The sequence below is a fragment of the Eptesicus fuscus genome, chromosome 5 (assembly GCF_027574615.1).
Source record: "Eptesicus fuscus isolate TK198812 chromosome 5, DD_ASM_mEF_20220401, whole genome shotgun sequence".
Lineage (NCBI taxonomy): Eukaryota > Metazoa > Chordata > Mammalia > Chiroptera > Vespertilionidae > Eptesicus > Eptesicus fuscus.
Window position 1 is genome coordinate 92721166 of NC_072477.1, and position 9755 is coordinate 92730920.

Consider the following 9755-nt stretch of genomic DNA (forward strand, 5'->3'; position numbering starts at 1 on the left):
ACAATTCCTGTCTCATCAAATATTCTCTCTCTGTGTGTGTGTGTGTGTGTGTGTGTGTGTGTGTGTGTGTGAAGATTTACGGTTCATGAAGATTCCTTTGAGCTGTTCAGAATCCCACCACCTTAGGGAGAGGTCACTGGTTCTAACAGTGTTCCTGGGCCATTTCATAAAGCTGGAGTACATTTTAGTTTTTACGTCTTCCCAAGGTGTACCCTTAACCCCTTCCCTTACAATGAGGAACTGGCTGTTTAATAATTCCCAACCCGAGGGAGCCAACCTTGAACACCTTGCTGACCTGCAGAGTAAGTCAGCCGCAGTTCGCCAGGCCAGTAAAAAGGGGGGGAGGGCGCTTTGGGACTGCCGCCCCGCTGCCCTTTCCCACCAGGTCAGGATCCGCCGGGACCCGGAAGCCTTCCCACCGGAGGGGGCACCCCACCCCCTCACCACCCACACCCCTCCTGGCGCAGGGCGGCGGGGAAGGGGGCCGCGGGAAGAGAGAGCTTCCTGGGCAGAGGAGGAGTCACCGCCTCACCCCACCCCGTCCCCTGCCCCGGCTCACCGGCGCCCGCGCTCTCGCCTCGCTCCTCACGGCTTCCTCGGCATAGTGCCCGCTGGGGGAGGACTCCGGACGGGATGCCGACCGGCGGCGGGCGCTCGGGGAGCCTCGAGCGGTCGGGAACCTTTTCGACTCCGCCCAGCGGCGCTCAGCTGACTGCCGGCCGCGCGGGCCTCCAGTCTTGGCCGGGGAATTTCCAGGCCCCGCCCCTCCTCAGGCCCCGCCCCTGCCCTGGCGTGGGCCCCGCCCCCCGGAGGCCCCGCCCAGATGCCCCGCCCCTCCTGTCCCCGGGAGCAGGGCTGCAGCGGCCTCACCCTACAGCTCGCTCAGGGTCAGGGCGAGGACCCAGAGCCACCGCCTAGGTGTCAGTGTGACCGTGACGGATGAAGTGAATTAAAATAAATTATTAATGAAATCAAACGTGCGGACTCGGTCTTCCCCGCGGGGGTCCCCAATGAAAGGCCAGATCCCATGGAAAGAGGATGGTCCCAGGCATCTTTGGAAAGACTTGGATCTCTGTTAAAAGTCTTTCTGTGCCGAAACCGGTTTGGCTCAGTGGATGGAGCGGCGGACTGAGGGGTCCCAGGTTCGATTCCGGTCAAGGGCATGTACCTTGGGTGCGGGCACATCCCCAGTAGGGGTTGTGCAGGAGGCAGCTAATCGATGTTTCTGTATCATCGATGTTTCTAACTATCCCTCACTCTTCCTCTCTGTAAAAAATCAATAAAATATATTTTTTTAAAAAAAGTCTTACATCTGGACATAGTTAACTGAGCATGCGTGGCTTTCCACCCAATTTTGACCTTAAAATAGACCTTTAATTAAAAACAAAAAGCTTGCTTGGGCACTTGCTCCTAGGGAGCAGGCCAACTTTGACACCCGTATGCTTCAGCTGCCCCAGGGAAAGGGGTCACTAGATTGACCTGGGTTGCACCTGGGAAGCAGGAGCCTTGATCTACTAGACCAGAGCGGGGAAGATGCCTCCGGATTAGACAGATTTAAAAGGGAGGAAACAAGATGATGAGGAAGGAGGGGAAGTGCCCTAGATTAGACAAGAAAACAGAAATCAGGGCGGGTCCCAGGTGGTCTGAGAGCCAGTTTGTGCTAAAGACTAAGAAGGATGTCTTACCAGGAAGAACTTGATTTATGAATGAAGGAGCTGATGCGGGAATAAGCAGCATATGGTTGCATGTCCATGCTGCTTACAGGTTGGAAGGAAACGGAAGGCGGGGTTTTTGGGGTTGGATCCTAATGCAAATGAGAAAAGGCAGATTCCTTTCCCTGGCATCCCCATGGGATTCAGCTTCCTGCTACCTAGACTGCCTACTCCAGGGCGACTCCCCTTCACACCACCCTGAAGTTAACCCCTGGCTAGCACGTCTTAACTGCCCCCAGATCCAATTCCCCAGGGTCCCTCCTTGGCCTGTTAGAGGCACCTGGATGAGTCACACTCCACTGGGCTTCTTGCTATTTTAAACCATACTAAGGTGAGATAAAATGAGTATTAGAGAAGCTAGGGAATGGGGTGAGGAGGAGTGGAAGGTCATACACAAGGCTGCCAAAGCTGTAGAGGGGGGAAGGTTGGAAGTTTCTGGTAGAGAAAGTGGTCAAAGTAGTTTTCTCCTGAACAACTTGCTCCATAGCCTTGAGGCCCCCCATCACTTCTTAGCTATGTGACCTTGGACAAATTACCTACCTATTCTTGCTGTACCTCATTCTCTATCTGTTAAATGAAAGCTATAATACAGGTCTAAAATCCAAACAGTTTTGAGAACTAAAGCCTTTATTAATTCATTTGGAGGTAAAACTTGACCTAAACTAATATAAACCTTATACAGTCTTTATATCTTGTGATTATTTGTGTCACTGAAGGCACATTAATTAGTTTGTATGAGGGTGCTTCAGACCCTCTTGGGAAGTTAAGTTATATTACATGCATGTGTTGCCTTGCTACAATCCAAACAATTCTGAATCTGAGCTTGCTCCAAAGGCTTTAAATAAGGGATATGGATCTACAGCACTTACTACCTAAAGTCATTGCGAGGATTAAAGGAACAATGTTACCAGCATAATAGCTAGTTATTAATATTAATAATAGGAAGAAAGCAAAGGGGAGGTCAGACATTGTAAGCATGATCATCTGGGCAGCTTCACCAGGAAGCTGCAACTTTGCACTCCGCAGGGAACCACAGGTCCATTCCCTGCAAATCCCTGGGGGAAGAGAAATGGGAGCATTCACAGTGACATCAGGATGACAAAGGGAAGATGCTTGCTTGTCAGTCTAACCTGGGAACAAAGATCATTGGCCAGGAGGGTGGACCCCAATACAAGCCCACGAAAATTTGGAAATACATAATCCACAGACAGAAGAGTTTCCTCTCTTGTTCCTCTTGCTTCGCTCCTGCTTCCTTGCACTCGCTTGTTCCATGACCCATGCTAGCCTGCCATATGGCCCCAGAAGCTGCATGGCCCATGGCCGTGCGGACCCCACACGCCATGGACTGCAGCTGGGAACACAAGCTAAGCCAGCCAGATGCCGGACTGGACTGTGCTTCGATATGGAATGAAAACTCTGGGCAGTGGCTTTAATCCTAGATCTGCTGAAGACAAAAATGGGACTTCTTCCATGGGGGGGTGGAGGGAGATAGGACCTTGAAACTCAGGGGTTTAATTCTGCAGAAATAAATCTTTCCACGGTACCTCATCCTCCCGTGGGGGCCTCTGGAAATTCTTGTTCCCACAGCACCCAAAGAGCTCCACTTCCACCAGCAACAGGTGGGGGACATGAAGGACACCCCACCAATAACAATAATATGTGTAAAACACTCAGAACAATGCCTGGTGCATAGTGTTAGTTGCTAGTGTTAGAGCCAGCTCTATTTCTAGCCTGAATAGCCCACGGTAGTGTCTCCTTACTGCAATTATAAATGCTTTTAGCTGTCTACCCATGTGGCTTTGTGGTAGTTGAATACAAAGCAGAGTGGTAGAGTATTTAGTGAGATATTTGTTTCATGATCTCTGTGTTCCTCCCCACTCCCTAACTCCCTCTGTTTGGAGAGAGCAGCTCAAAAACATTTGCAGGATTCTTGGAAGACCAACCTTTCTTAAAGTCTTCAGAGAGAGCCCATCCTTAATAAATAAATTATCTATCCCAGTTGTCCTGGGGGAAGAGAGGAGAGAGGCAGGATGAGGTGGGGGGCTTTCACAACAGTAGGAGGGACAAGGGACTCCTCCAGAGTGGAAGGGTTCGAGGTTGGTGGTCTCCTGAGCACCAGGGACTCAAGCCTCAGCCCCTATAGCACCAGGACTCATGGCAAGCTCGCAGCACCACACAGCTCTGTGATGCATCTATTGGACCTTGGAAACATGTCCCACAGCTTTGGCAGATACAGGCTTGTCATTGGAAATAACAGAGCAAGCTGCCTTCTCCTCTGAAGAACCCGAATGTTGGGTAATGATGATATCAGCATTAAAGTTAATGGGCTAAAGAATAAACAGCCCTGATTCCACATGGTACCAAAAGCACTCCTGGATTTTCACGTGAGCCTAGAGAAGGAGAGCCTCCATGCCAAGCCCCAGGGATGCCTGACAGTGGATTTCCCTGCGCTCGTCCTTGGGCTGGGTGGAGATAAAGATATATAATATTCCTCATGTACATTTGAGCTAGTAAATTAATATTCACACTCGGGACACCAGATCCAAAAGATCTACCTATAATATAGATCTGCCTATACTGTGATTCCATAGAGAGGAAATGTTTTGGAAAATGGAAACAGAGAGAGACAGAAAGCAGACTGGTGGTTGCCTGGGGCTGGGAGTGGTTTTGACTGCAAATGAGCTCAAGTGTATTTTGGGGGTGATGAAAATATTCTAAAACTGGATTGTAATGATGATTGCACAACTCTATTAGCGTAATTAAAAATCACTGACTTGTACACTTACAATGGGTGAATTTTTTTGGCATGCAAAGTATATACTTCAGTAGAATTGCAAAAACACCAAAAAGAATACGAGAGCATGCAGTACATAATCATATTGTCTTGTAAAGGGTATGCTCCTTCCTCTGTTGGGCCAGCATCTACTCTGTAGCTGAGCTGGGTCTGGGCTTTCTTTGAGCTTTAGTTAGATTCAGTTTACCATTGACTCCACATATTCTGAGGATGGGTTCCTCAAAAAGGAACCACATGACCCAGCAGTTCGGTTCCTATGTATCCACCTACCCAAATTGGAAACAGGTGTTAGTAGAGGGGAGAGGGTCTCATCTCCTCCAGTTGCCTGTGGGAGTGGAATTCTTGCGATGCCCTGAAAAAAAGAATTTTCTGAGACTCGCACAGGAGAATGAGTGATGTTTATGTCTGGGGAATTACATCCCTGAGTTTCCGAGGTCCCATTTTCCTTTGTCCAGTCACTGAAGAAGTGTAGCTGAGGCTTCAGTAGAGCTAAAATCAGAGGCAAATGTCCAGAGTTTCCTTTCCATGTTGGAGTAGAGTCGAGTCAGCATCAGGCTAGTTCAGCTTGTGTTTTCTGCTGCAGTCCATTAGTCCGCCATGTGTGGGGGTCACAGGGCCACATGGCTATAAAGGAAACATGGGCGAATGCAAGGAAGCCAAGAATGAGCCACAAGCCAATAGACACAAGAGCAAGAAGGGAGAGAGAACTCCTTTGTTTAGGAGATGATGTATTCCCAATTTTTTGCATACTTGCAGTGGCCATGCCAGTCCGGCCAACCATCTCTGTCCCTGGGTTTGACTGACAGGCAAGTACCTTCCCAACGTCACCCCAACTTTACTGGGCCTGTGTCTGTCCCCCTTTTGTTGGACCCCTTCCCCCAGTGTTTAGCAGGGAATAGGCTGGTGGTTCCCGAGGGAGTGCCGAGTTGTGGCTTCCTGGCAGGCCTGTAATGTTTGGCTTTCCCCTTTGTGCCTTCCCTATTATTAATAATTACAGTGGGACTCAGACTAGAGCATGCACAGGGTGGCCCATAAATCACTTTACCATTTAAAAATTTAATAACATTTTTGGCACTAACTTTTTATTTTATTTTATTATATTTTATTAATTTTTTACAGAGAGGAAAGGAGAGGGATAGAGAGTCAGAAACATCGATGAGAGAGAAACATCGATCAGCCGCCCCCTGCACACCCCACACTGGGGATGTGCCCGCAACCAAGGTACATGCCCTTGACTGGAATCGAACCTGGGACCTTTTAGTCCGCAGGCTGACACTCTATCCACTGAGCCAAACCGGTCAGGGCGGCACTAACTTTTTTAAAAAAAAATTTTTTTTTTCAGATTTTGAAAATTTGTTCCCTGGAAATTTAGCCTTTTGCACTCGGATGTCGAGTGTGACTCGACATGGTTAGCATTAGAATAAAGGAATCGAGAAAAAAGCAAGCGAGTGCAAAGGGTTAATATGGAAAATTTCACGATGAAGCAACACATAAAAATCATTGAATTTGATTCTGAAAATCAGCACTCCATTGTTCTAAAACAGAGAACATACACGCGCTATTTCCATGTCAGAAATCCACCCACAAAGCCAGCAACACGTCACTTGGTTCAATGTTCCAGCAACAGGGGTCTGTTAGTTAGCCTCGAGCTGGAGATCACGTTGGTACGTGCGCAGGAAAAGACTGAGCGTGTGCAGAAGAGCGTTCAGGAAGAACCAGGAGAGTCCACTCAGAAGATGGTCTCCCGAGCTTGGAATCTCACGGACTTCGTTCCAGTGCATGCAAACAAATTTACACATGAACCCACACAAGGTGCAGTTGGTGCATGAATTAAAGCCCAGGCTTATCCAGCAGCCTAAGGACAACAGTCGGGAAGAAACTCAAGTGCTGGAGCCAGATATAATAAGAGGCACCACGGGAAATGCCATAGAAAGAGCCTGTGCTTGCAAAGCAGAAAATGGAGGTCATTTGCATGACATTTTTCATACATAGTTTAAAAATTCCCATTTTCTGTACTTTATATTATAAAAAAATAAGTAGGGAAAATTACCAAACAAAAAATGTATTCCATTTTTAAATGGTAAAAGCGACTTATGTATAAGCTCTAACAGGTCACTTTGCTCTTACAGATATCTGGCATCTGCTTGTGTGAGAAGTGAGGACTGCTGTAAAGGCTTCCACCACAAAGAGGCTCTGGCTTAGGGTCTAACCTGCCACCAATTTGCAGCCTCAGCAAAGTATCTTGCGATGGAGGAACAATGGCTCTGCTTTATGAAAAGCCAGAGCACAACGTGTGTGCGGGGTGTGTGTGTGTGGTGTGTGTGTGTGTGTGTGTGTGTGTGCGCGGTGTGTGTGTGTGTGTGTGTGTGTGTGTGTGTGTGTGTGCGGTGTGTGTTTGTGTGTGTGTGTGTGTGTGTGTGTGTGTGTGTTGGGGGTGGGAGGGGTGATCTTCCTTCTTCTCCTTTGTCCCAGGTCTCTAAATTGTGAAACAGTAAACTCACTGGGAAGGAGTCCAGTGTTCATTCTTTAGGTGATTGTTGGTCCTCTGTGAATATTAAATAAAGAGAACATATTACTACTACTACTTATTAATTACTTCCTACTCCTTTCCCATTATATATACACAGAAGCTTAGTCCCTGCCACTTTTTCTACCAAGTCAAAACAGAGCATAGATTACACATTAAATCCTTGTTTCCTTGCTTTGCTGTAAAAATGTTAAAAGTTCCTGGAGCGAATTTTTCTGATAAGTATTAATTAGCCAGAGCCAGTGATTTGGGAAAATAATCACTTAAGACACTACCATACTTTGTCATGGTCTGAAAAGCATTATCATTGTCTTCTCTCTGTGCTTGAGGAGTGAGAAATAGCCTGGGTGTCTCATTTTCTACATTGTTTCTTGCTTCTGATTAAATAATTTATCTGTCAGTGTTGACACATGTGATTTGTCTTTTTTCCATCTCAGTTTTTGTTCAAAATGAGGTGTCTCACTTCTCAGAAGCGCATGATGGAGTGGAGGACACAGGCCTGTGTGTCAGGCTACCTGGGCTCAACCTGAAAGGAAGGGACAGATTACCCTGGGCTTGACCTCTTCATCAACGAGGTAAAGAGGCTGGGACAAATCATCTCTTAGCTTCCCTCCAGGTTTAAAAATTGGAATTCCTTTTGGTTCATTATATTTGGTATCCTATTTTAGTAGATGCCAAATTACCTTAATTTCAGGCATCTTTACTTTTGTATTAATCAGGATTCTTCAGAGAAACAGAACCAATACCGTCTATATGTATACTATATACTATATTATATATAACTAGAGGCCCGGTAGCTGCCCCCATGTGGTCAAAGATCCTGCCCCCCTGTGGACACAAGATGGCCACCACAAGATGGCCAGCAGGGCAGGGCAGTTGGGAGGCACCAGGCCTGCAAGGGAGGGCAGTTGAGAGGGACCATGCCTGCAAGGGAGGGCAGTTGGAGGCGATCAACCCTGCAGAGGAGGGCAGTTAGGGGTGACCAGGCTGGCAGAGGAGGGAAGTTGGGGGCAAACAGGCTGGCAGGGGAGCAGTTAGACATCAATCAGGCTGGCATGGGAGTGGTTAGGGGGTGATCAGGCTGGCAGGCAGAAGTGGTTAGGGGCAATCAGGAAGGCAGGCAGGCGAGCAGTTGGGAGCCAGCAGTCCTGGATTGTGAGAGGGATGTCCGACTGCCCGTTTAGGCCCAATGGGATCAGGCCTAAACGGGCAGTCAGACATCCCTCGAGGGGTCCCAGATTGGACAGGGTGCAGGCTGGACTGAGGGACACCCCCTCCCTGCCCCCATGCACGAATTTCGTGCACCGGCCCTCTAGTCGGCCTGGCCTGCGGGTATCGGGCCAAAACCAGCTCTCCAACATCCCCCAAGGGGTCCTGGATTACGAGAGGGCAGTTCTCGGGTGATTCACCCTGGAATCAGGCTCCCTCCTCTCTGGTTCCAGGTGCATCACCTGAGAACTGCAGCTGCCAAGTCACCACAGCTTGGCAGCTCCTGCGTTGAGCATCTGCCCCCTGGTGGTCAGTGTGTGTCATAGCTACCAGCCGGTTGGCTGGTCGGCCAGTTGCTTAGGCTTTTATATAATAGACTAGAGGCCTGGTGCACAGATTCATACACCGGTGGGGTCCTTTGGCCTGGCCTGCACCCTCTCGCAATCCGGAACCCCTAGTGTAAGGTGACCAGACATTCCGCTTTTGGCGGGGCAGTCCTGATTTTTAACAATTTGTCCCACGTCCCACGGCATTTTAAAAAAGTCCCGATTTTTGGAAAGAATGCATGGCAAGCTAGGGAATGGCAGGAGAACGGGAAGGGAATATACGGTTTTCGGCAGCCATGTGGCTATTTAGCCAGGATATGAGTTTTATATTATTTTTGTTAATTTTATAATGTTAAACTTTAATAATAACAAATAATTGTTGAGAACTGATTATCGAGAACTGCTTATCAAAGTTCGCATTGTTGATCAGTTGTTAGAATTCGACCACCATTGTTTGGACTTAATGAACAATGGCATTTTTGGGGATTGGCAACGATGAAAACATTTTGTAACTGTCTCTCAGATGATACACATTGTACTGCATGCTAGTAAGCTAGTTAAACAAGTGATGTCATTACAAATCAGCTATTCAGATAATTTAGGTAAGTAATTTATGTATTTCATAAATACATAAATTTTCTTGAATTTAGCAGACAGTACTCGTATTATTTATATTTTATAGTGGCAGCAAAAAGTCTAGCACCAGCCTTGAAAGTGACACTTATGACTTACGTTATGGCAAATTCAGAGGAAAAATAATACAAGTTAGTATTGTTATTATTTAGAAAGAAATATAGGATTAAAATTAAAATAATTTTTAAAATATAGTTACTTTATAACAATCAAATTAATTTAATTTGTAAACTAACAATAAAATATGTTCATGTAATTATGTACCTACTTACTGTGTTTTTAAGCAATATGTATATAATAATTTATAATATAATTTTAAATTATTTTTTTTAGATTTTTAACATAATGAGTAAGAAAAGAGGATGCAAATTCAACGATGATCTAAGAAGTGAATTTCCTTTTATTAAAAAAAACAAAAGCGATTACAATATAGACCAAATTTTTAATCAAGAACCGCCCCCCCCCCTCCCCCCAGTCAATGGTGTCCCGCTTTACCAATGTTAAAATCTGGTCACCTTACCCTAGGGCAGTGATGGCAAACCTATGACACGTGT

At 46.7% G+C, this 9755-nt stretch overlaps 1 protein-coding gene across 2 annotated transcripts in view; it reads right to left on the reverse strand.

Moving 5' to 3' along the window:
* Positions 1-721, reverse strand: part of OPTN (optineurin) — a 61003-nt gene extending 60282 nt beyond the window's left edge. For both annotated transcript variants that reach the window (XM_028158920.2, XM_028158923.2), the window contains exon 1: positions 560-721. The gene's annotated coding sequence lies outside the window, so the exon portion shown is untranslated. The remainder of the gene's footprint in view (positions 1-559) is intronic.
* Between the last annotated feature and the right edge of the window lie 9034 nt (positions 722-9755).